Below are 23,132 nucleotides of genomic sequence, written 5' to 3' on the forward strand. Positions count from 1 at the left end.
ACATTTTACTGCTAACATAACTTCAGTTTTTTGTAAGGACCCGCACAGACAACATGCTAACCCTAAGTTATTCAAGAACCCGCATGATGTTAAAGCTGAGTGAATACCCCAGGCCAGCAACCAGACACTAAACTTCAACAGGTGAGAAGCAGATGAGCAGTCAGATCCATTTCTACCTGTTCATGTTTCTAATGTAAAATTACTGTCACGATTACTTTAAAGTCTCTTTTTGTTCATATTTAAATACTAGGAGAAACATATGTGTATCCTCATTAGGATAGGGATTGGTGTTGGTGTGTGGGACTGATGGTATGATGGTATAAATGGTGATTATTAGACTATGTGTCAGAAGGTGATTCTAGAGAGTAACATGAACGTAAAGTAACAAGCGGCATAATGACTTACTTTCTGCTTTCTGTAATTAAGTCAAGTACTGCGTTATTTTTTACAAAAAGTTTTCTGTGTATTATGTGTAATAATTATTATGAGTAATGACCCCAACACTGATCACAGCAAAGAGGGGAAAAACCTCCAACAGGCACAAACATTTGACCCACAGCATGTAATTCATTTGCAAGAATCTAATGTCTGTGCTGCTCAGTCATGGTGGTGACTCTCAAAATGGAGCAGTTGGAATCGATAGGAGAATCTATAAGGAATTAAATGAATAAGTGATATTGTGGAATCACTAAATCCTTATCAATTCCCATCCCAATTCTGTTTACACTATACATGCTTCCCTTAGGCAGCATCATTAGAAGACATAGCATACATTTTCACTGCTATGCTGATGACACCCAGCTCTATCTGTCCATGAAGCCAGATAACACACACCAATTAGTTAAACTGCAGGAATGTCTTAAAGACGTAAAGACCTGGATGGCCGCTAACTTTCTGCTTCTTAATTCATATCAAACTGAGGTTATTGTACTCGGCCCTGAAAAGCTTAGAAATATGGTATCTAAGCAGATTCTTACTCTGGATGGCATTACCTTGGCCTCCAGTAACGCTGTGAGGAACCTTGGAGTCATTTTTGACCAGGATGTGTCCTTCAACGCACATATTAAACAAATATGTAAGACTGCGTTCTTCCATTTGCGCAACATCTCTAAAGTTAGAAATATCCTGTCTCAGAGTGACGCTGAAAAACTAGTTCATGCATTTATTACTTCCAGGCTGGACTACTGTAACTCATTATTATCAGGAAGTCCTAAAAACTCACTGAAAAGCCTTCAGCTAATCCAAAATGCTGCAGCAAGAGTACTGACAGGGACTAGAAAGAGAGAGCATATTTCTCCTGTTTTGGCTTCCCTTCATTGGCTTCCTGTTAAATCCAGAATTGAATTCAAAATCCTGCTCCTCACATACAAGGTCTTAAATAATCAGGCCCCATCTTATCTTAATGACCTTGTAGTACCATATCACCCTATTAGAGCACTTCGCTCTCGCTCTGCAGGCCTACTTGTTGTTCCTAGAGTATTTAAAAGTAGAATGGGAGGCAGAGCCTTCAGTTTTCAGGCCCCTCTTCTGTGGAACCAGCTTCTAGTTTGGATTCGGGAGACAGACACTATCTCTACTTTTAAGATTAGGCTTCAAACTTTCCTTTTTGCTAAAGCATATAGTTAGGGCTGGACCAGGTGACCCTGGATCCTCCCTTAGTTATGCTGCAATAGACATAGGCTGCCGGGGATTCCCATGATGCATTGAGTTTTTCCTTTCCAGTCACCTTTCTCACTCACTATGTATTAATAGACCTCTCTGTGATTTGGCGTTATATAAATAAAATTGAATTGAATCCCTAGTAGACTGTGAATGTTTTAGGTGGCTGTGCACATGTAGCACATATATCACTAACTCAAGCTAAATTATCTGAGGTAAAAGTAACTTGTCAAAAACATGTCCCACATTTAGCTAAATATATTAGTATAAGAGATGTTGACCAGATGAGTAATAAATTCCACTGAACATTGTGCTTGTTTTATATTAATAGTGATGCAAAATGGACTAGTGAGAGATCTGACTGATCTGACCAATTAAGACTAAATAAGAAAATGAATGAATGGATATCTCATCATGTAAAATCTACCATTTAAAGAATATCTATATTTAAAGTTAGGGCAGATAAGTATATAAGAGAGTGGATAAGAAGTTTAAAAAATTTTTTTTTAAAAAAAATAATAATTTTATTTATGAAATATAGCACGATATTTTTATTTATATATGGACAAATTACAACAAAAGTTGCCTGAAGGCGACTGGTTGGATCTGTTAATGCAACATGGTCATGGCGAAGTCTTTTGGCTGTCTTTTGTGCACGGTGGTATTAAGTGTCACCAAGAGCGACTCATTAGGTTTGATTGCTCTGCATGCCTGTGTAATACTCAAAGCACAAGGCAATGGTGCCCTTATTACAATGACATCCACAACACACCAATAATTAAATTAAGATGAAGTCCAAACACTTGGAGCTGACGTAGACTATAAAAAAGGATTTTTAAGAGTTGTGCAGTGGTCTCAGCCTGGGACAAACCTTTGTAAGGAGGAATAGAACTCTTTCATCAGCTGTCAGTATTACATTACATTTCTCTGTAGGCTTGTTCAGCAAAGTGAAATTTCCAGGCACTTTCTAGGCATTCAAATGATGCTGTTTCCAGAGTGACCTGACATTCTGTGCTGCACTCATATCACAAACACCATGTGCACTGCAGTGAGAATAAATTGACTTCAAGGAGTGCAACCATCTGGAATTCAGCATTCTCTCTTGGCACAATCTACTAGAGATTCTTATGGTTGCCTAAAGGCAGAAGTAACCTTTCCAAAGGACCAAGGTCATGTTTTTAAAGGGGATATAGCTCTCATAATATCCTGTATGTACGTCATGGAACTCTAAACTGCAATGATGACTGTCTTGGAGCAGCGATGAATGTGAAAGTCCTGGATATATTAGGTAATAAATGACAGTTGGTTCTCTTACTCAGTATCTTGTATGTGGAGGAAATGTGCAGGTGTTAAGGCCTAACTGATTTGGAACGAGGCCAAATCACAACTGCTAGATGACTGGGTTGGAGCATGTCCAAAATGGCAAGGCAAGCAGGGTGTTTCTGATCAGCAGCACTGAGTACATACAGAGGTGGAAGCCACTAAGAACTAGCAATCATAATTGACTTAACCCTTTGAGATCAAAGTCCTCCAAGTTGCCCTCCTCAAAAAAGGGGTTAGGGATACCAGCGATGATGACTTAGACGTCAGTCCCCAGGCAGCTGTCTCCTGCTAATGTTTTGTTCTAGTAGTATCAGCCAGCAGTGTTACCTTCATCTTAACATCTGAGTCACCAAACAACCTGCGTGGCATTAGCCTTGAATTTTGTTTTACCCACATGCTAAACTGACAAATATTCAGAAACTACAAGATATCACATTACAAATTAAATCTCATACATTTTTTCTATTAGTGTAGAATTTTTCCATTAGGGAGTTCCAGGCAAAACTTTAATGGAAAACTGAACCTAATCCTATTCTATCAGTAACACTAACCCCTAAAGACCAAGTCCCATTCTGAAACCTGAAGATGAGCATTTTTGCCGTCATCTTCTCTGTGTTTTGAAACTCTATGTTATGAATGATAGGATTAATAACATTATTTTACAATGAATTTACAAAACTAGCTTACCAAGGTCAAGGTCAAGGGCCTTTTTCTCATAGTCTTCTAAAAGACCACAGGAGACACCAGGCACTTCTTTGTTGGCTTCACTTTTCAGACCGAAAGCTACCTTCATCTTTTTGTACTGCCAATGGTTCAACACTTAAAATAATATTAAACGATTAAAAGTACTTTAGAAAGACAGAGAATGTAGTAGAAAGCACTACTGAATATGTAGACAGTAGATAATCTGCCTCTTAAAGCAACTTGGGGCAGTCGAGTGTCTCCATCAAACACCACTTCACCCCTAATAGATGCCAGGCCTGTGCCAAAAGAGCAAGAACAGCTCATCAAGCGTGACTGAAAATGAATGAGTATTATTACATAATTATCCATAAACAATTTGTCTAGTGTAACCAAATGAGAGGAAGACATTAGACCGTTGCATAGCTTCAACAGACTTAGAAAGGATAGGTATTATGCAAAAGATCCAGGCACCACTTATGTTTGAGTATGGTTTAACTCACAACTGGGTTCAAGGTTTAAAGTGTGACAGATGACGACTTCCACTTTGTATTCAGTCCTTTGTAGGTACCTGCTGAACTATCAGATCTGAAGGATTTGTGGCCTGTAGCCAATACTCCATACATCAGGTTTCACTGTGTTGCTAGAGTACAGTGCAGTTCACCATGATGACACATAGTTAATATTTCACAGCTTTGTTTTTTCAACACTTCGTTTCCCTCTAGTACAAAAAAGAATATTACAACTAGTGTCTACTGTGACACAATCAAGCTCATTTCAATCAATCAATGAACTAAATGGCTAAACCAAGGCTTAGTATAAACAGATACATACAGATTATTTTGGACTTTGGACTATGAACCTTTAAAGCAGAGATGAAACAATCTTTTAATGAAACAAAAGTTGGATCATTCAGATTTGGGCAGAATCTTGCACATCTACATGATGCCTGTTTCTTTTGTGTCTCAGTGTCAGTCAGTGATGTTAGCTTAAGCACATTGTGTTTTTCTACACTTGTAATTGACACAAAGTTTCAATCCCATTTTATTACCAGTTCAGGAAACCAGATAATTATAAAGACATCATGTGCTTTTTTCCTACCAATTAAGTCAGGCTGAATTTATAAATATGAGAATCGTCTCCTTGTGACTGACGTGTGATGTGAGAAACCCTCTACCTTAATTGGCTCCATGAGCTGTGAGTCAATATCTCTGCCGATACCATAGCAGCCTCGATCTAAAAATATGTGTATGAGCTTTGAGTTATAGCTCAGAGCTTTGACACAAATTAGATCAATTTTAAAGTTTCTAATTACCTGAATTACTTCAGTGAGTCGTGTTTAAAAGTCACTGTAGCTCCAAATTCTGACCAAGTTAATTAGAAGGCTGAATCATTCGGCTAAACTACATAACCACCATTCCAGCATGGATTGTTTCTTTTATCAAATATTACAGTTTTGTGGATTAATGTTCTTTAAAAAATGACATCAAAGTCTGGCTCCTTGGAGGCAACACATGAAGAAATGAAGGGTGGCTCATTTCTTTGCAGAGTACTGCATGTGTCGTTAAAAAAGAATATCAGATCAGTTTATATGCAGATATGAACCAAAATGAGGTCTCTATGTCAGTTTGCGACCTATTTTTCTCCCTAACCTGACATCCATCTCTGCTGTTTGTCCTATTTGACTGAGAGAAGAGGGGCTTTGGAGAACTGCTGTGAAACATCCAATATTTGCAAGTTACTCTGAGAACTTGACAGTTAATTAAAATCCACTTGAAAAGTTTTTTTTACTGCTAAAAATGGAATGATACTAATAAAAAACGGATTAATAGTTAGTTTGTAAAGTAGCAATTTTTCATTAATGAATATTGTGTGGTGGGTCTAATAACATTATTGGATGACATTTACAAAACTGAAATCGGTTAAAATTCTGTTTCACTGCTTTCACTAAGAATTGACATTTGACTAATGACACAACCATTCAAACATTAATTACAACCTTACTAAAAATGATTATTATTGAACTTTTTCAATAGCAAAATAACAAGATACTGAAGTTTAATTAACTATTATTTACTATTTATTAACAATGATTATGTACAAATGTGATGACCTGTATAACGTTGAGAAACTGTCTCCTGGTTTTACTGCCGTTACTTTGACTTTCTTGCTGTTTGTACCACACCTTTCCCAACAGGTGAGTCACTCGATACTTACAGGTACAACCTCATGCTTCCATTTCTTCCTTGCCAGATTGTCTCTCCACAACTGCATTGCAACTCCACTGCTTTTGCATAATTCCCATGAGTTTTGCTTTTTTGGAGTTTTGGGAATATTTCTAGTACTCTGCCTCGTGTCTGCCTTTGTTACTTTGTTTGCATGGACTGCTTAAGTCTTAGTTCAGCCATTAATTAAAGAATCTTAATTTTATAGACTTAATAGCTGCAATTATTTGGCATTATTAGGCCTATTTTTGCCTATGTTAGCATACTTTAATTACTGTTGTGATTTTTAAGGCAGAATACTGTTCAGAATACCCTAACCCTATGCACATTGTTAAAGACATTTTTTCTTTGCAAACGAAATTAAAGTTAAGTAATATTTTCAATATTATCTTCATAGGCAAAAAGAGAAACGATAGCAATGAGCTCCAATATTTCATTCCTTTACTCCAGTTCCTTCCTGTCCTTTCCAAGCTTTCTTTTCATTAGTATGCTAACGTGGCTGTACTTTGCCTATGAAAGGCCTGCTGTAAATGCAAATTCAGCCTGGAGAAATTATCTCTGGAAAGTTTGATGATTAGAAATTTGAAGTTGTTAAATACAGCCTCCTGAGTGTAAATGTAAAAATCTGTACTTGACTAAAACTTTGGCAACTCAACCACAGAGCCACTGGGGACACAAATAGAAGCTTGAGGCAGCAAAACAAAATCACATACGTAGACAAAGCAGCAAATGAAATCTTATCTAGTCTTGTGGCGCAGTTTATCGGAGGTGGAGGTCACAAACAGCTCTCTTTTTGAAGGTCAAGGATAAACTGGAGATGAAGGCAGAACATGCCACAGCTGGTTGCCCGTGGCACAGATAAGAAAAGGGAGAGAGAGTGAAAGAGAAACTGTGAGCAGTGTGGAGAGGTGGTGGTGGTGGTGGTGGTGGGGAGGGGGATCTTGTCAGAGCGTTTCTATTTTTAACTCTTCGACCTCACTGAGTGTCACACCCAGTCCACCCCTTCTCCATCCCTCACTTGCAGAGTCTCTGTGTTTCCACGGCAACCGCCTCCCATGTCTCCCTGACAACGCCCTCCTCAACCCTCCTCCCTCCCAAACTACCATCAATGCCGACACCCCCACAGCCCCCACCCACACCCAAATTGTCGATGCGGTGATTATTATGGTTCTGCAGCAACGCGGGGAGTCTGGGAGGGAGAGGGAAAGACGTGATGTGGATGGAGGAGACAGTAAGGGCAAAGAGGGAGGGAGGAGGCAGGGGAAGAAAATGAGGGATGGAGGGCATTAAAAGAAAGGACAAATAGAGAGAAGGAGGGTGGGTAGACGGGGGAATGGGGAAGACAGAAGATAAAGATGAGACATGATAAAGGGTAGAAGAGAAAGCGGGAGAACGGTAGGAATAGAAAGATTAAATAAAGCTAATACATGAGGAAGAGACTTAACCAGAGAGGGGATTGAGGCTACTAAGAAGAAAACTGGGGTGAAGTATGGAGGTGATAAGTCGGGAGAAAAGGAGGGCAAGAAACAAAAATTATTTCCAAAACCTCCCCCTTAGCCCACTTGTTGTTCCTATGACTGGAATTAATTTAAAAGCACCACAGAGATTTTTAATTAGGAAAATTAGAGCTGATAAAACATCAAAGACAATATATTTTGTCCTAAAATAAGAAAGAAAAAGATACATTTTGAGACCCAAATAAGCAAATAGAAGACTGGCAGATACTTCTAGCCTCTACATTGCAATTTTTGTTACGTGCCAGTGAGTCAGAATTGGCAGGAACGCAGGAAGATGGAGCGACTTTCAGATGATCTGCAGGCAGCAGATGGGAAGGAGTGAAAAAATTATAAAAATACAGGAGAAGGAGGAATAGTGCAAACACTGGCATGCAAAGGGCAGAGGAGAAGACAGGTAAAGATGTCAATCTTCAGTCCAAAGCTGTTCTTTAGAGGATCTATGTCTTATGTTGAGCTCACTTGTGAGTAAAATTCTGCCTTTCAGAGAGTCTAAACACTACTGAGAGATAAGCAACCTTACATAGTCATCACGTGACTGAACCAAATGAGCTGTCATGATGAGTGAGCAGTCAGATATCTAAGCATGGATAGTTAGGTGAAATACACGTTTCCAGTCTCTACATTAAGATAAACTAACAGGTTGAAGCTACATATTTGTTACATATGAGAGTAGTATCAATCATCTCAAGGTTGGGTGCATGTTACGTTTCTTCCACAGTGTGTCCTTTGTCCATCAGTGAGCCTGATTCTGCCAGAGGTTTCTTCCTTTTAAATGGGAGTTTTTCCTTTCAACTGCCGCCAGGCGCTTGCACAGAGATCTCATAGTTGTTGTTTTTTTTCTGTGTTACTGTAGGAACTTTATCTAATAATCTAAGGAGCTTGGAAAGAAAAGCGTCTGGACTTCTTTGAGTTGCTTGAAGTTGAGTTGCTTGAAGACGTTTCACCTCTCATCTGAGAAGCTTCTTCAGTTCTAACGGACCCTTAGAACTGAAGAAGCTTCTCGGATTAGAGGTGAAACGTCTTCAAGCAACTCAAAGAAGTCCAGAAGCTTTTCTTTCCTAGCTCCTTAGACTATGATGACCTGGATGACTGAGAACCTTCACAGACATATTTTTATCTAATAATATGAAGCGCGTTGAGGTGACTGTTACTGTGATATGGTGCTAGAGTTTCTACACTCGACAATGGTGAAAGCGAACATAGATCACATCACTCCTAACTCAGAATTTCTTCACAGTTTCTGGTCATAGAGTATGAAGGACCAGGATTACTTAGGATGAGAAATAATTAGCACATAATTATTCATTACCAATAGAAAAGATAATACTGGTTACGCAATCTTACTTAATTCTAACATAGCTGAAATTTTCAAATTCACCATGTCCTTATAATGAAGCTTCTGGTGCTGAGTGATCACGTTTACCTTGATATTGAGCGCTCTCTGGTTATGGCTAACAATGTCAAAATGTTCAAAAGTACATTTTACTCAAGACCATTAGAGTTAAAAGAAGACTGATACTGTATTCATTAATATTTAGTGGCAGGCGCTGTTCTGAGACATTTGTGACAGTGATTAAGTCAGAAACAGCATGAAAGGAGGAAGGTAGGTAGCTAATGTGACCTATTTATTAATTCAATCATTCATTTTCTTCAACTTATCTAATTCAGGGTTGCGGGAGGGCTGTCATTTATCTCAGCAACAGGGCAGTAGTTGGGGTACAACCTAGACAGGTCGTCAGTCTGTTGGGCTGGAGCTGAGATAGAACGCCCTAGCACATACTCAGTAAGATGCTGAGCCATTAGTTGATGTGGGCTGTCTACTTATGTAAAACATCCATCCATCCATCCATCTTCATCTGCTTTATCCAGGGCCCAATCCGCCTGTCGATCTCCGGCTCCCTTCTCCCATCACTCGCGAACAAGACCCCGAGATACTTGAACTCCTCCACTTGGGGCAGGAACTCATCCCCGACCCGGAGTGGGCACTCCACCCTTTTCCGGCTGAGAACCATGGCCTCAGATTTGGAGGTGCTGATCCTCATTCCCGCTGCTTCACACTCGGCTGCGAACCGTTCCAGTGCGAGCTGGAGGCCTTCATCCGATGAAGCCAACAGAACCACATCATCTGCAAAAATCAGAGATGAGATTCTGAGGCCACCAAAGCGAAAGCCCTCCGCCACCTGGCTGCGCCTAGAAATCCTGTCCATAAAAATTATGAACAGAACCGGAGACAAAGGGCAGCCCTGGCGGAGCCCATCACCCACCGGGAACGAGTCCGACTTATTGCCGGCAATGCGAACCAAGCTCTTGCAACGGTTGTATAGGGATCGAATGGCCCGTAGCAATGGGCCAGACACCCCATACTCCCGCAACACCTCCCACAGGACACCCCGAGGGACACGGTCGAATGCCTTCTCCAAGTCCACAAAACACATGTAGACTGGTTGGGCAAACTCCCATGCACCCTCAAGTATCCTGGAGAGGATAAAGAGCTGGTCCAGTGTTCCGCGACCAGGACGAAAACCGCATTGTTCCTCCTGTATCCGAGGTTCGACTAGCAGACGAACTCTCCTTTTCAGCACCCTGGCATAGACTTTCCCAGGGAGGCTGAGGAGTGTGATCCCCCTGTAGTTGGAACACACCCTCCGGTCCCCCTTCTTAAAGATGGGGACCACCACCCCGGTCTGCCAGTCCACATGTAAAACAAATGCAGCTAAATGAAAGCTGCTGTGTGTAAAATGTTAGTTATGCGTAAACGGAACCATTACCAGCAACTTCAGGAAACATATATATCTGACTAATGCAGTGTTTGTCTAATTTAGCAAAGCTGTTGCTGTACCAGTGTTAGCCTCCTGGCACCAGTGATGCTGCTGCTTATTGTTACGAAAACAAGTCTGCACCGATCACATGGAAACAGTTAGCAATGGCTTTAAACACTTCTTCAAATTTTCCTAATTAGTGCTCAGACAAGCAGCGGTGACAGCTTTGTCAGTGGATAGCAGTCGCACATGCAAAACAAACTCAATCTTAATTGCCAGTTAAAAGAAAAATCAGACACTGAAAACACTGAAAATAAATGTGGAGCACATTTGTGAATAAAAAATGAAATGCAGCCCAGTTTTTTCTAATGAAAAAAGTTGATAACAACACTAAGGTGACTCAGTCAGATGGACTCTGTCCTCTCTGTCCTCTGTCCTACATTTTAGACCATAAAATGCTTCAAAAATAGAACCAAAATTGGATTTTTGCCAAATGAATGTGACGAAACAATGCTTTGTAAAAACTAAAAAAGAATATTTACAGTTATGCCGAGACACGACAATATTATGACACCTGCACATGTTTCTTGGTGATGATTTCAGAGAGCAGTGGTTCATAGGTGTAATTTCTGTAGCAGGCACCTGATGGAGCCAGTGAGCAGGGCTGAGATTCTACAACAGCAACCTTCTTAACAGCCGACACAGACTGCAACATGACTGTATGCAGTGTTACACAGCCAACCACAACACACTGGGTTTCCCGGTGGTTATCTCAATTTCTAGAATTTGCTTTGATTTAATCTCCCTGGCTCTCTCTCAAGGACGAATCCAGGACACAGCATCAGGTAAAAGATGGTTGCCACTTTGCTTTGCATACCAGAGACTCTTTGTCTCACACACACACATTGACACAGCAGGAACGACAACAATTTCTTCTTTCTTTCGGACTACATGCACATTGAAAAAATGAGGGTGTGTTCGCCTTACATAAGGGTCACAGTCACTGTCATCAATATTGTATATGAGAGAAAGATGCAGAGTTAAAAATAGATGGAGTCAAGATAAAGTCAGGAGAGAGAAACTCCCAGACTGGCTGGGTAATAAAAACATACAACCTGCGCAGTCTGGGCCAAATTACACAGAGTGAAGAGACTAACACACAAGGTCATTAACAGCAGCAATTTTTAATATCTAATATTTAATATTTGATCACATCGGAGCACAGCAGCAACCATACAACCAGACACCCTTTGGAGGAAGGGTGGCTGGTTGTCTCTAATATTACTGAAATACTACTGTTAAAAATATATTTTTAATCATTTAACCTGCAATCACTGATTCTATGTTGTTGTGGATACAACCCTGCCCATTTTAAGCAGTCACATAGAAGTTGTGTTTCAGGTAAACTCAAACAGACTCTTTAATAACTCCATTTTTGATCTCTACTAATTCCCAAAGGAAATAATGTACAGTTGTGGTGAAAAATGTACATACACTCACCGTGGACATGACTCTCACAGTAACTTTAAATTATTTATTAGAGCTGTTCTATTTCCAGCATTAGCGTTTTTGCCTCTCAGCAAACACAGAAATACAAGCTACAGGATACAAGTTGGATGAGAAAGATTCACTATAACTGTGGTCATTCAAAAAAAACATCAATACATCACTATGCCTTACATAGTGATGTCAGTCTCACAGTAAACCACGCGAAATACATGTCAAATGCAACACAACTGTCTTCCAAGTACTGTAATGTGTAGTGAACCACATTAAACACATCCTGCAACAAACAGCTGAATAAATTTGTGATTTCAGTCGTTTCCAGCTTTTGTTAGGAAATGTCATTGAGATTTTTGGTAACACTAAATCGTAGCAATAACAAACCATAAAGTTTTCTGCAAACACAATGGGAAATGTGCAGTTCAAATTTGAACTGTGGAATAAAAACTTAAGGAAAAATCTGTGAAAAATCATCGCAGCCCTGCAAACATCATCACTGTATTTGTAATGCTGAAGAGTCGTACAGGATGTGGGGCTGACTTAGGCACCATAAAAATCAACCCATTTAGAGAGTGCCAAGTATCATCACTTACATTTATTTAGTCATTCAAAGTCACTGGTTGTTTACTTATATCTTTATGAAAATGAATTATAGATGTATTTTCTATGAGATTTCTGGTTTAAACATTAGTCTCCAGTAGAGATGGCACGATACCACTTTTTTATGTCCGATACCGATACCGATATCATAAATTTGGATATCTGCCGATACCGATATGAATCCGATATAGTGTTTTTTAATCAACAAAACTGTTTTTTAAAATATCTTGCTGCATTTTGCAAGTCTGCAAGTTCATACTCAAGTTTAAAACAACAACTACACTAAAGCTATTCTGTTATACCTGTATACAAAAAAAATATTTCATAGTTCAGCAATACTGATCAATCTAATAAACTTAAACCTACACCATCCTCCCTATTCTGGTATTTTAAAGAGTACTTAGCGTAAATATTAAGCAACCTAACTAATAGGGTTCCAACTCCCAGCAACAACAAAAATAAATAAATAAAAAATAAGGAACCACCCCTCACGCGCCACCTCATGATGCTTAATCGACGTAATCAACCTTAATTTGATGCAGTGTGAAAAAAAATGCACAGAAATCAATTATTTTTCAAGAAATATTAAATAGATTCAACATCTTTCTTCAACAAAATTGCAGACTGCACAGATGGTACCTTCCCAAAGTAAAAAGTACTATAGCTTACTAGGGTATATTAGACTTAATAGTTACTATATACAGTAATTGACTTCTATTCATTTTACATCAAATTAAAACTTTGGGTGTCAGATAATTATTTATTAAAAGCTCGACATTTTAAATGAGAATAAGAAAGAAAAGTATGTCTTTGTGCCCCCTTTTCCCTGTTCATGCCCTATCGGCCCCCCTGGCTAAACTTTGCTAGATCCGCCCCTGCACAGTTACCAGCGTCAGCTACGTAGAAAAAGATCCTGGTGTAGAAAGTAATATTAAATAAATTCTAACAACAGCTTATCAAGCTTAAACGTTCTGCTGTTGTTCAGCCGCTGGTTTCCTCTTTCTGGTGCAAAGTGGGCCAAAAACAAACAAGAGAGACGGACTCGCAACAGAAAAGCCGATCAGCTGATCATTAAGCAGTTTCATGATTGAAGTAGCAGCAGGAGAGAGAGAGAGAGAGAGAGAGAGAGAGAGAGAGAGAGGCAGTCGCTTGTTAAGCTTAACGCAGGAATGCTTTACAAACATTCAGAGATGGACTTACACACTTGCTTTACTTCTCTCGGGGATAACTTTGTCAGAGATGAAATGCCAGGTTGCTAGCGAAGCTCCACATGCTATCCAGACCACCGACAGGTCCTGCATGCCACAGCCGCTCTATCACGTGATGCATACTGCTCCGACTGCTAACGTTCTGAGGTGAGTTACAGCGTGTTGCAAGTTTTGTGAGGTGCTTTCGTGATATTTAATGGATCGGATTACATTTTTTATTTTTCTCCGATATCCGATCCAGTAATTTAGGTCAGTATCGGACCGATACCGATACGTAATATCGGATCGGTCCATCTCTAGTCTCCAGGTCAAAACTGGACTATAAATGGACAGATCCAGGCATTCTTTCCATATACATTAGTGAGTTCGTCAGACCCCATCTTACAAAGGAGGGAATGAACCTTAGACTTGAGATACATACAGTGTACAGTTTTCACCTAAAGAAGGTAATGTGGTGATGTATGCTGGGCTAGGTGGATGAAATCTCAAATTAGCTTTAAGAATCTTAAACCACAGGAACATCCCTCAGTTCACTTTTAGAAATAAAATACATTTTCTGTGTTCTGTGTATTTAAATACTTCACTGTCATCCACATCCACAAACAAACACAGGGACAAGCATACTAAACATCCCCAAAATGATCTAACATAAGGATGTGCAAACTTCCTGGGTCAGAAAGAAGAAAAAGGGAAAAGGGAAACTTGTTCTTACCTGTGGAGGTTACATTGTTGGTGGCATTATGAAAAAGAAAAAATGGAAAGGGAGAGAGAAAAAAATCAAGTTTACTCGCTTTAGAATTAACTCCATTGTCTTATACACAATTCTCCAACGTCAGCTCTAACAATCCCTCTGCTTTAAGACCTCTCTCGCTAAAATAAGACTCGAGTATTGAGTCATGTACCTGAAAACTTTCGCTCAGGCCAAGATCTGTGTGGAAGAGACAGACGCAATTCTAGCTACTTGACAAAACCTTTTATCTAAAGAGCATTAAACACATATTTCACCAGGAGTGTCAGGGTGGTTTAAGGTCGGGACTAAAGCGAAGCACAGGGAATTACAGTAGAAAGTAAATCTTCATAAGGAGGGTACGAGATGTAGTCTGTAGCGACAGAGTGATCAGGCTAGAATGCAGGCATTTCAAGTAAGAGGAAGGAGTACTAGAATGAGGTGCCATCAGGGTTTTTCTCAGGTTACAGGAGGCAGGCCTTACCAGGCACTGGACAGTAAACTGCAGGTTACTATGTGGCTGGTGATTGGTTAGATTTGGATGGATATGCCTGTCTGTTGTAATAACAACAGGGGAAAATCCTGTTACATGAAGGTTACTTCTAATCAGGATAATAATGCAAAAACAAAGATTGTAATCTGAAGTATGACCTGAGCAAAAATATAAATTCCTCCGTACCTACAAATTAACTATGTTTAAGATTGGTGGTCCTGAGAGGTCAAACAGACTGCAACTTAAGAAAATACCAGTAAATAGAAAAATACTACAAAAACACACAAAACACAACAGAAGCTGAATAAAACAGAGTGGAACTAGAAAAAAATCTCACAAAACAAGAGCAGAGAAGTGTTACGATATGAATGTGACAGAAACCAAAACATGTGAAGGACTGCACTGAGACATGCATGAGAGAAACAGAGGAGTCTGTGTGTTTTTATCATATGATTCACATAAAAACTGCACATATGTGTTTGCTATTAGCAGTTTACTGTTAGCTTGTGAATTTTGTAACTGTTGCGTCCACATTGTTGTCTCCCCAAAAACACTTCTGTTGTGTTTTTAAGTTGGTATTTTTGTGCCGTTTTTTTCTGTTTCACTTGTGTTTTATCCAACTTCTGTTATGTGTTTTACAGTATTTTCCTCTTTGCTGGTATTTTCTTGAGTTGATCACATCGGAGCACATTGCTGCGGTGAGGGCCACCGTTTGATCTTTTTTTAGATCCCCTAATTCTTGGCCAATGAAATATAAAGAATAAATTGAAGTCCCTTGTTACAAGATTTAATCTAACAATGAGGGACATGAAAATGGTTCAGAGACCGATACTTGACTTTAATGTGAAAATATGGTCACTCACAGGTGACACATGGGTAACTTTATGATGAAGGTCACATCCTGTGGCTCAAAGTAGTAGAGATTTGAGGATTTTTTGGTTCATTTTGGGTCAAATACTACATTGTAGAGAATTTAGAAAATAGCTGAATGGAGTAATGCATCTTTAACATATAACACGTCATATATAGTTTATAATAAACACCTGCAATAGAATTCACTACTGAAAATCACTGCGAAAATAAAACTTTAGAGGTGAAAAAATAAAAAACTGGGTTTTGTGCCTTATCGACCTAATAAATAAATGAAAGATGAATTTGTAACACATTTTCCAGTTTTCTTGTTCACAACCATAGACTGTGTATAAAAGATGGGCATAGCCTTTGCATCTGAAAAATCAAGTGCTTTCTGATACTCAGGAAGTGGTAACTCCTGGTGTCTAAAAGGAAGTACAGAAGTCTAAGGGCTCCCTCGCTCTGTGACCTCAGCTGACATTTTTCTGATGAGTCACTATTAGTTCAGATAACAAGGTTATGCTTTAGTTCCAGCCTGATTTTGACTGACACATTGCATTCCTATGACTGTGCAGTCCTGCTTAATTTCACAGTTTGGCATCAAAAAGACAAGATGGCAGCATGACAGCAGAAACACACCTCTAAAGTTTGCAAATGAACAAATGGCATCACAGTGGCTACATCCTGTCCATCTTTTATATGACGTCTATGGTCACAGCCACACCTTGCCTCTTCTACATACACTAATTTGCCTCTATGCAGATGATTAAAGTCTACAAAGTTACTGACTGAATCTGAAAGGCATTGACAAACTGGCTTTTCCATGCAGCGACCCAGGTTATGTGTGTTTTTACAGACAAAAAGGAGATAGTGGTAGGTTACATAGCAGCTGACAATCACATGAAACAGTAGACAGTGGAGCAAGCATAGACGGCAGCAGCTATCAGCAGCAGGTCAAGTATTATCAAATTGTTATGATCACAGTAACAGATACACAGAGGCAGGCAGAGGAAAATCCAATCAGACAGTTTACCCTGGCAGGTTTGTAGGGCCCGACCAGCACAGTACATTTGTGTCCCATAGTCATGCTGGCAGCATAGGATATTATTATATTTGGACACAAATGAATTTCTGTCTGCGATATTTTCCAGATTATATTTGCAGTAGTAACAAAGAGCAGATGTTTATCTGTCGTAAAGGTAAATATCTTAAAAGCTGATTAAACAGAAGCTGTTCTGGATATATCTGTCGGGCCCCGGTTATTTCGGATTCGCAGGCGACAGGATCGAGCACCAAGCAGGCAAAGAGCCATGCATACAGGGAAACAAACATCACTACTTCTTGCTATTCTAGCCTACAATCACTTTTCTTTAAATTAGCTCCATGTTATTCATAATCTTCCCTGTAGTTCACCAACCTTCCAATGGGGGGAGCTGTGGCGACGAGGACTCCTGGTGGTCTGAGTGTGCAGGGAGAGAGGGAGGGGCTGCTTGGGTGATGGGAGGAGGGGGTGTGGCTGAGCTAAGGGACACTGGTACGCATTTGGGGGGAGTGTCTGGTGATGACGATGCAGGGGTGGCTTCTTTCTTACAGGAAGCAGCTGAGGAATTAAGAGGTGTGGCTGAAGTGGTAGAGGATGCAGGACCGGCGGTTCCCGTGGAGGCCACTGCTGCTGTTCTAACAACAGGAGTGGCCTCCGAATTACTGGGGGTAGCTGTGCAGGACATTAGTGTGGCTGAGGGGATGAAAGGCTTGGCATCGACGTTGAGGGCCGATCCAGCTATGGCTGCTGAAGGATATGTTTCTGCTGAAGTTAAAGGTGATGGACTGGTGGACACAGTGGGGGGAAGGTCTGAAGTGCTCTTGAAAGGGTTGAAATCAGAAGCAGCTTGTGAAGCAGGGACAGTGGTTTCTACTGGGGTTGACTTTGTGAGGGAAGCAGGAGCAAGTGAGGCTGTGTTGGTGATGGGGGTGGTTGTCTGGGAGTCGGGAGTGGAACCCGGTGGGGTCTGGAGAACTGAATCAAGGAAAGAGAAGGTCTGGGAGACAGGGCTTAGGTTGTCCCCTGTCATTAGTGCTAGGCTACCGCTGACATCCCCAGCTAAACTATTCTTGGTGACTGTACTAGCAGCTGTGCTAATATGGTTTTCAGGTTTGGCTGACATTCTCTCTTCAATGGGCTTTTGCCCATTTTTAACAGACACAGAAAAGTCATCTAAACACATAGGCTCGTAGGAGCGCGAAGACAAATCTGATACTTGGCCAACATGGGAACAGTTGGTAAAACTTGTGGGTATCTGTTCAGGGGCAGAGGGTAGAGTGGGGCTGGGGATGGAGTTTGGAGCTTTGGGGTCACTAGAGCCAATGTCAGCACCTGCAGCCCACTTAGGGGCAACTGTAGCTGGTGTGGGAGAGACAGGCTGCTGTGGAGCTCCCCACTCCTCTGGAAGTCTTGCCCGACTCTTAGTCTTTCTGCCTTTTACCCTACCCCCTCCTCCACTCTCTCTGATCTCCCACTCCCAGTTCTCCTCCTCATCTTCGTCCTCCTCCACCTCCCTTCTGCCTTTATCCTGCATCCTGCTGATGTTATTCTCCTGGCTATCCAAGAAGTCGTAGACCTCATCACGGCCCTTCCTCTTCTTCTTCCGTCGCCGCTGCTGCTGCTTGCCGGCTTCGTTCCCCGGCCCTGCTCTGTCAGGGCTGAGGGGTTCAGAGTTGGAGGATGTAGCACTGCTGTCATCCACTGAGCCGCTGGGAGAGAGGATGGGAGCTGCCGAGGGGGAGGGTTTTATAAGAGGAGGAACCAATCACATACTGTGTCAGAGAAACACCTGATAAAAAGCCATCAGATTATGGTTACTATAGCTGTACTCGTTATTTCAGGTTTAAATCTGATTTAACTGGGTGTACCAGCTATTTTGGTAAATAACTCTTGCATCTATGACAGTGAAAGTAAGTTGATGTAGTGAAGATAATAGGATTACTCTAAATTCATGTTGAAATATGAGTTTTTATGAAATAAGCTAAAGCAGACATTTTTCCCCCCTCTTACGCAGTTGGGTTAACTTATGCAAGATATGTATCTTACCTTAGAAAGGGTTTCTGTGGTTTCACAAGAGCACTCAGTGGTGCTTGATATCCTAAGTTGTGCTTTCCAGGCTGACATTTCTTAACTTCATCAAAACCCCCAGTCTGTTATGTCTACCATTGCCAGACGCTGCTATACAATCAAAATGATTTAACGACCATTGTGGTTGACGATACGTTAAAGAAGCTACACAATTTTAGGCTAAAAACAAACTCTAACCAGCAAGCTGTCTTGTTAATAGTGCTCTTTAGTGGGTGCATTACAAGAGCTTAAGCCCTCACTGTCCTTACTGTTGCACTGACTACCTGTCCTTCAACATGATTCAGGTAGTTTTTTTGTCTAAACCAAAGTAATTAGAGTAGTTTGCATCCAGAGTATTCCCTGATGTGTGCTACATGTGAGAAAGGACGTGTGTGAAAACTACACCAACATAGCTAACTAAAAATTGTTCGAAGTTCAGGTTTGATAATAGCTACAGACTCTACAAAAGAAAAATACCACATTTAGGCAGCGCTACTTCTTGGTCCTTTCAAGTTGCACTGAGGGCAGCCTACTCTTTAGGCCATCTTTGGGTACCAAAAAGGTATCACATGAGTCCCTGGATGAGGACTACCTGATGAGAGTTAACTTCAGTAGATATCTCTGCAATGCAAGTTAGAGGCATCTCTGACATTCAGTGATAGCTTTTAGTTCTTCGCATCCTGTTAATAAGTTCAATTATGCACATTAATTGAGCAAAGCTGGACTAATTTCCTACTAATGTTAAATTTGTTTATTTGTAGAGATAAGTGTCTTCTATGAGTTTATCTTACTGAACTATACTTATTCTCATTGCTTAACAAATACTGTAAATAATAAACGTCTGTTATTACTGTCACCTGGAGCCTTGACTCATCCCCCAAAAAACAAAGAACAGACATTTTTGTGGAACATAACTTATTTTAAAATGTTACTCGTTTAAATTTATTACCTGCTGAAATATTTCGGTGTGGTGTACATACACTGTAAAATAACAACCGGATGAAGACAGATTATTTTTAGTGACATCACATGATATGGTTGGACAGGAGAAACACCTAAGCTGGTACTATAGAAGATGTATTAGCAATGCATTTGGAAAGCACACGTGGCTACATGCTATAATACGCAATAAATTCCCGCCTTGTGTACTAGTGGTATGCCACATGCCAACCAGGAAATGCACATAAAATCATGAAGTGAAGTTTGTTTTGCTGGGTTGGTTTCCAGTGATAGTAACCATAGTCTGACTGCTCTTAGGCTCTTTTTAGGCACAACATTTTCAACAATTTATTGCAGTAAGTTGTATGTGATGGTGCCTGCTTTTATAAATACATTCAACCTGTATTTGCTTTACTCACCTGTTGTTTTGTCTATGGTTCTGTAAAGACTATAATAGATCACACGTGCATAAAACGTTTTATAGATGCTGTTTTACACCAGGCATTAGATATATTTGCTTGGTGTCCCAGCTGCCTGGATTTGACTGGATATACTGTAAACTAAAATTTCACTGACAACAACGTTTGAGGGAACCTTTTAGGACCAAGTTAGACTGTGATTGACATGCACATTTGTGTGCATGAAGGGTAATGTTGTTTTTAGTTGTTACTCTTTATGATAATAACTATAATGTAAAATGAGAGGAAGTCAAAACTGAAAGTTGGTCATATAGTTTGGTGTAGATTTCTGTTTTCCAAATTGCCAGTGAAGTCTGAAAGGAAGTGCCAGTCAACCAGTAAATGTGTGATGCAAGTGTCCTTTTGCACAAATATGCATAATTCTGAATATTTAAACATCATCATCACCACCATCCAGGATACAAAGTTGCTCTTAGAGGGAGGACGCACACACGCCACAGAAAAATAAGCACACTGTGAGAGCAATGCAACCTTGAAGCAACTTAAACAGACAAATATACCAAGCACAGTTAACACAGGATCTAGCATGCAAGAACAAAATTAAAAACATGCGTGTCTACTAAGTGCACATTCAAACGCACTCAAATCACATTAAGCGTTAGGAACGCACTGCGGAATCACAAAACGATCAAATGGCAGACAAAGCAAAAAATGTTCAGCCTGCACTGAAATGATCTTCTTATTTGTCTGTTCCCACTATCTTCTCTTATTTGAGGAATGAAGGCATCGCAGTTGGCTCTGGCTTTTTCCTCTGAATCCATATTTCTCAATTATTTCTGACAAGCACGTCATCAGCTCAGAGAGAACAAGAAACAGTAAGATGAACAGACAGAAACAGGCAAACTGTAAAATAGTCTATGACTGCTCATCGGCTCTTCTTCCAGTCTAAAATATTATTATTTTTTCTAGTTTTCATCATCCTAACTGCAGTCTTACATCACTACTTATTAATGGAAATCCAGAAAAAGGTGCAATCCTCTCTAAATCTGGCACCTTTCCCAGCATGGTTTAATTGATTGACTTGGCTATTTTCTCCCAACAACCTGATGCTTGCCCTGCTATAAACAACACTAAAGGAAGACAAGACCAGGGATATTATCATCTATATTTAATAGGATAACATATTTAATGGGAGTACTTCTTAATCTGGACTCTGGCAAACCGCCATGAAATACATTAAGGTTGGAGCATGGGCTGCTTTGAACACATGACCCATGCAAAAACACAGTATGAGCTGTAATTTGCCAAATTCTATTTAAGGTTTACCGCAGACAGAGCAGGAGCGCAGTGGACTGCAAGCCTTAAACACAGGATAGTAAACGCAGAAGAATAGAAGCATGTTTGGAAAATGTGTCATCAGTATCCTGCAGAAATATCCCCACACTGAGTTGTAGACACAACTTAAAAAGACACACAGAATTTGTGTTATAAATGACTATTTTCCATACTTATAAAGCACCTCAGCAATGACACTTCCATGAATGTAAATTCCTAAATTGTAACAATGCCTAGACAGATCCAATTTAATCCCCCTGTGACTTTAAGTAACATGTTTTTGTTTTTTTGCTCTTTTATTGTTGCTTCATTAGATACCCAGTGATGTGAGACAGGAGGAAGTGGAGAGGCATGACTCGCCATCACCCCAAATTTGGGTTTCTGTTTTCTGCCTGCCGACAGGGATGAGTTATTCATGCTCACTGAAGCTTAAAGATAATGTGGGACAATCAAAAAACAAACTTTTAAGATGTTTCTGGCAACTGTGTCGACAGGAAATTATGATTTCAGCGTCAATGGAATGACATTACTGCTTTCTCACTTCGTACTTACAGTTAGTTAGAGTGCGTCTTTGCCTCTGGACACCACCACAGTGGGTTTTAAATAATTCAATCAAAATGTGACTAAAGTGTAGACTTTTATTCAAGGGTTTTACAAAAGGATTGCACTAATTGTTCAGGAATTACAGATGAATTACATTAGGAATTCTACACTACATAGGCCCCCATTTTCTTTCCGTTTTTAACGCCTGGATGAAAGTCTAGATGAATATCTTATTTCTTTGCCTTGAGAAAATCTTTTCTTTTGCAGCAGACTGTTGATTTAGCCACTCTGAAAGTGTTTGCTAGCTTCTTTTATCTCTCTGACAGGTTTATTTGGATTTGTCAGTCTGACGATGGCCTTTCCTCACTTGCATCAGTATCTCATTGTACCACATATTTGCAGTTCCATAGAGTCTCTGTCATAGAGTCTCATCCCAACACTTAATGCAATATATTTTGTGAAACTCTTAAATTAAACCTGAAAGTCTGCACTTTTATCACATTTGCTTGTCCTTTACTGTTAACAACTGTTAAGAGAAATTGAGGGACAGCAGATGAGTTCTGAGTGAGGGGACAAGCAGGATTGTCAAGCAGGAAGGTTACATTTTTTCACCTTGGTTATGTAAAACCGTGTTTCCCAGCCTTTTGGAGCCACGGCGCATATTTCACTTTAGAAACATCACACGGCACACCACCAAAAAAAATGTCACAAAAAGCATTTTGAGAATTTTCCCCCGCAGACCAAGTATAGCTCGGTCTGTCCCCAATATACCTTTTTTGCTTTCTTGTGACCACTGCTCATGCCAGGGCCTTCATCTGGGTCGCTTAGAGCAGTGCTTCCCAACCACTGTGCTGCGGCACATAGGTGTGCCATGAAAAATGATCAGGTGTGCCGTGGAAGATTATCTGATTCCACCTGATGAGTACTCTAAACCAGCGGTCCCCAACCCCCGGGCCTCGGACCGGTACCGGTCCGTGACTCGTTTGGTACCGGGCCGTGAGAGTTGAGGCTCAGGGGTGAAATGTCTGGTTTTCAGCGTTATTTTGTTATCGTTTTTAGCGTTAACTCGGTTTTCCTGAGTCTTTTCACGTGTGTTATGAATAAATCTTCTTTTTTTCGGTGCCGGTGCTAGTTTTATTTTGTTGTATTTATCCGTGACACCTTAAAGGCCGGTCCGTGAAAATATTGTCGGGCATAAACTGGTCCGTGGCGCAAAAAAGGTTGGAGACCGCTGCTCTAA

General features: G+C 40.3%; 1 pseudogene across 1 annotated transcript in view; it reads right to left on the minus strand.

The window, feature by feature from the left end:
- The window catches only part of LOC309694281, a 129,699-nt pseudogene that overhangs the window by 51,289 nt on the left and 55,278 nt on the right, over positions 1 to 23,132 (minus strand). Inside the window, exon 6 of the transcript XR_014280785.1 lies at positions 16,965 to 18,317. The product of XR_014280785.1 is annotated as an uncharacterized misc_RNA (transcript). The remainder of the gene's footprint in view (positions 1 to 16,964; positions 18,318 to 23,132) is intronic.

Source organism: Aulonocara stuartgranti, assembly GCF_965226115.1.
Source record: "Aulonocara stuartgranti genome assembly, chromosome: 18".
Lineage (NCBI taxonomy): Eukaryota > Metazoa > Chordata > Actinopteri > Cichliformes > Cichlidae > Aulonocara > Aulonocara stuartgranti.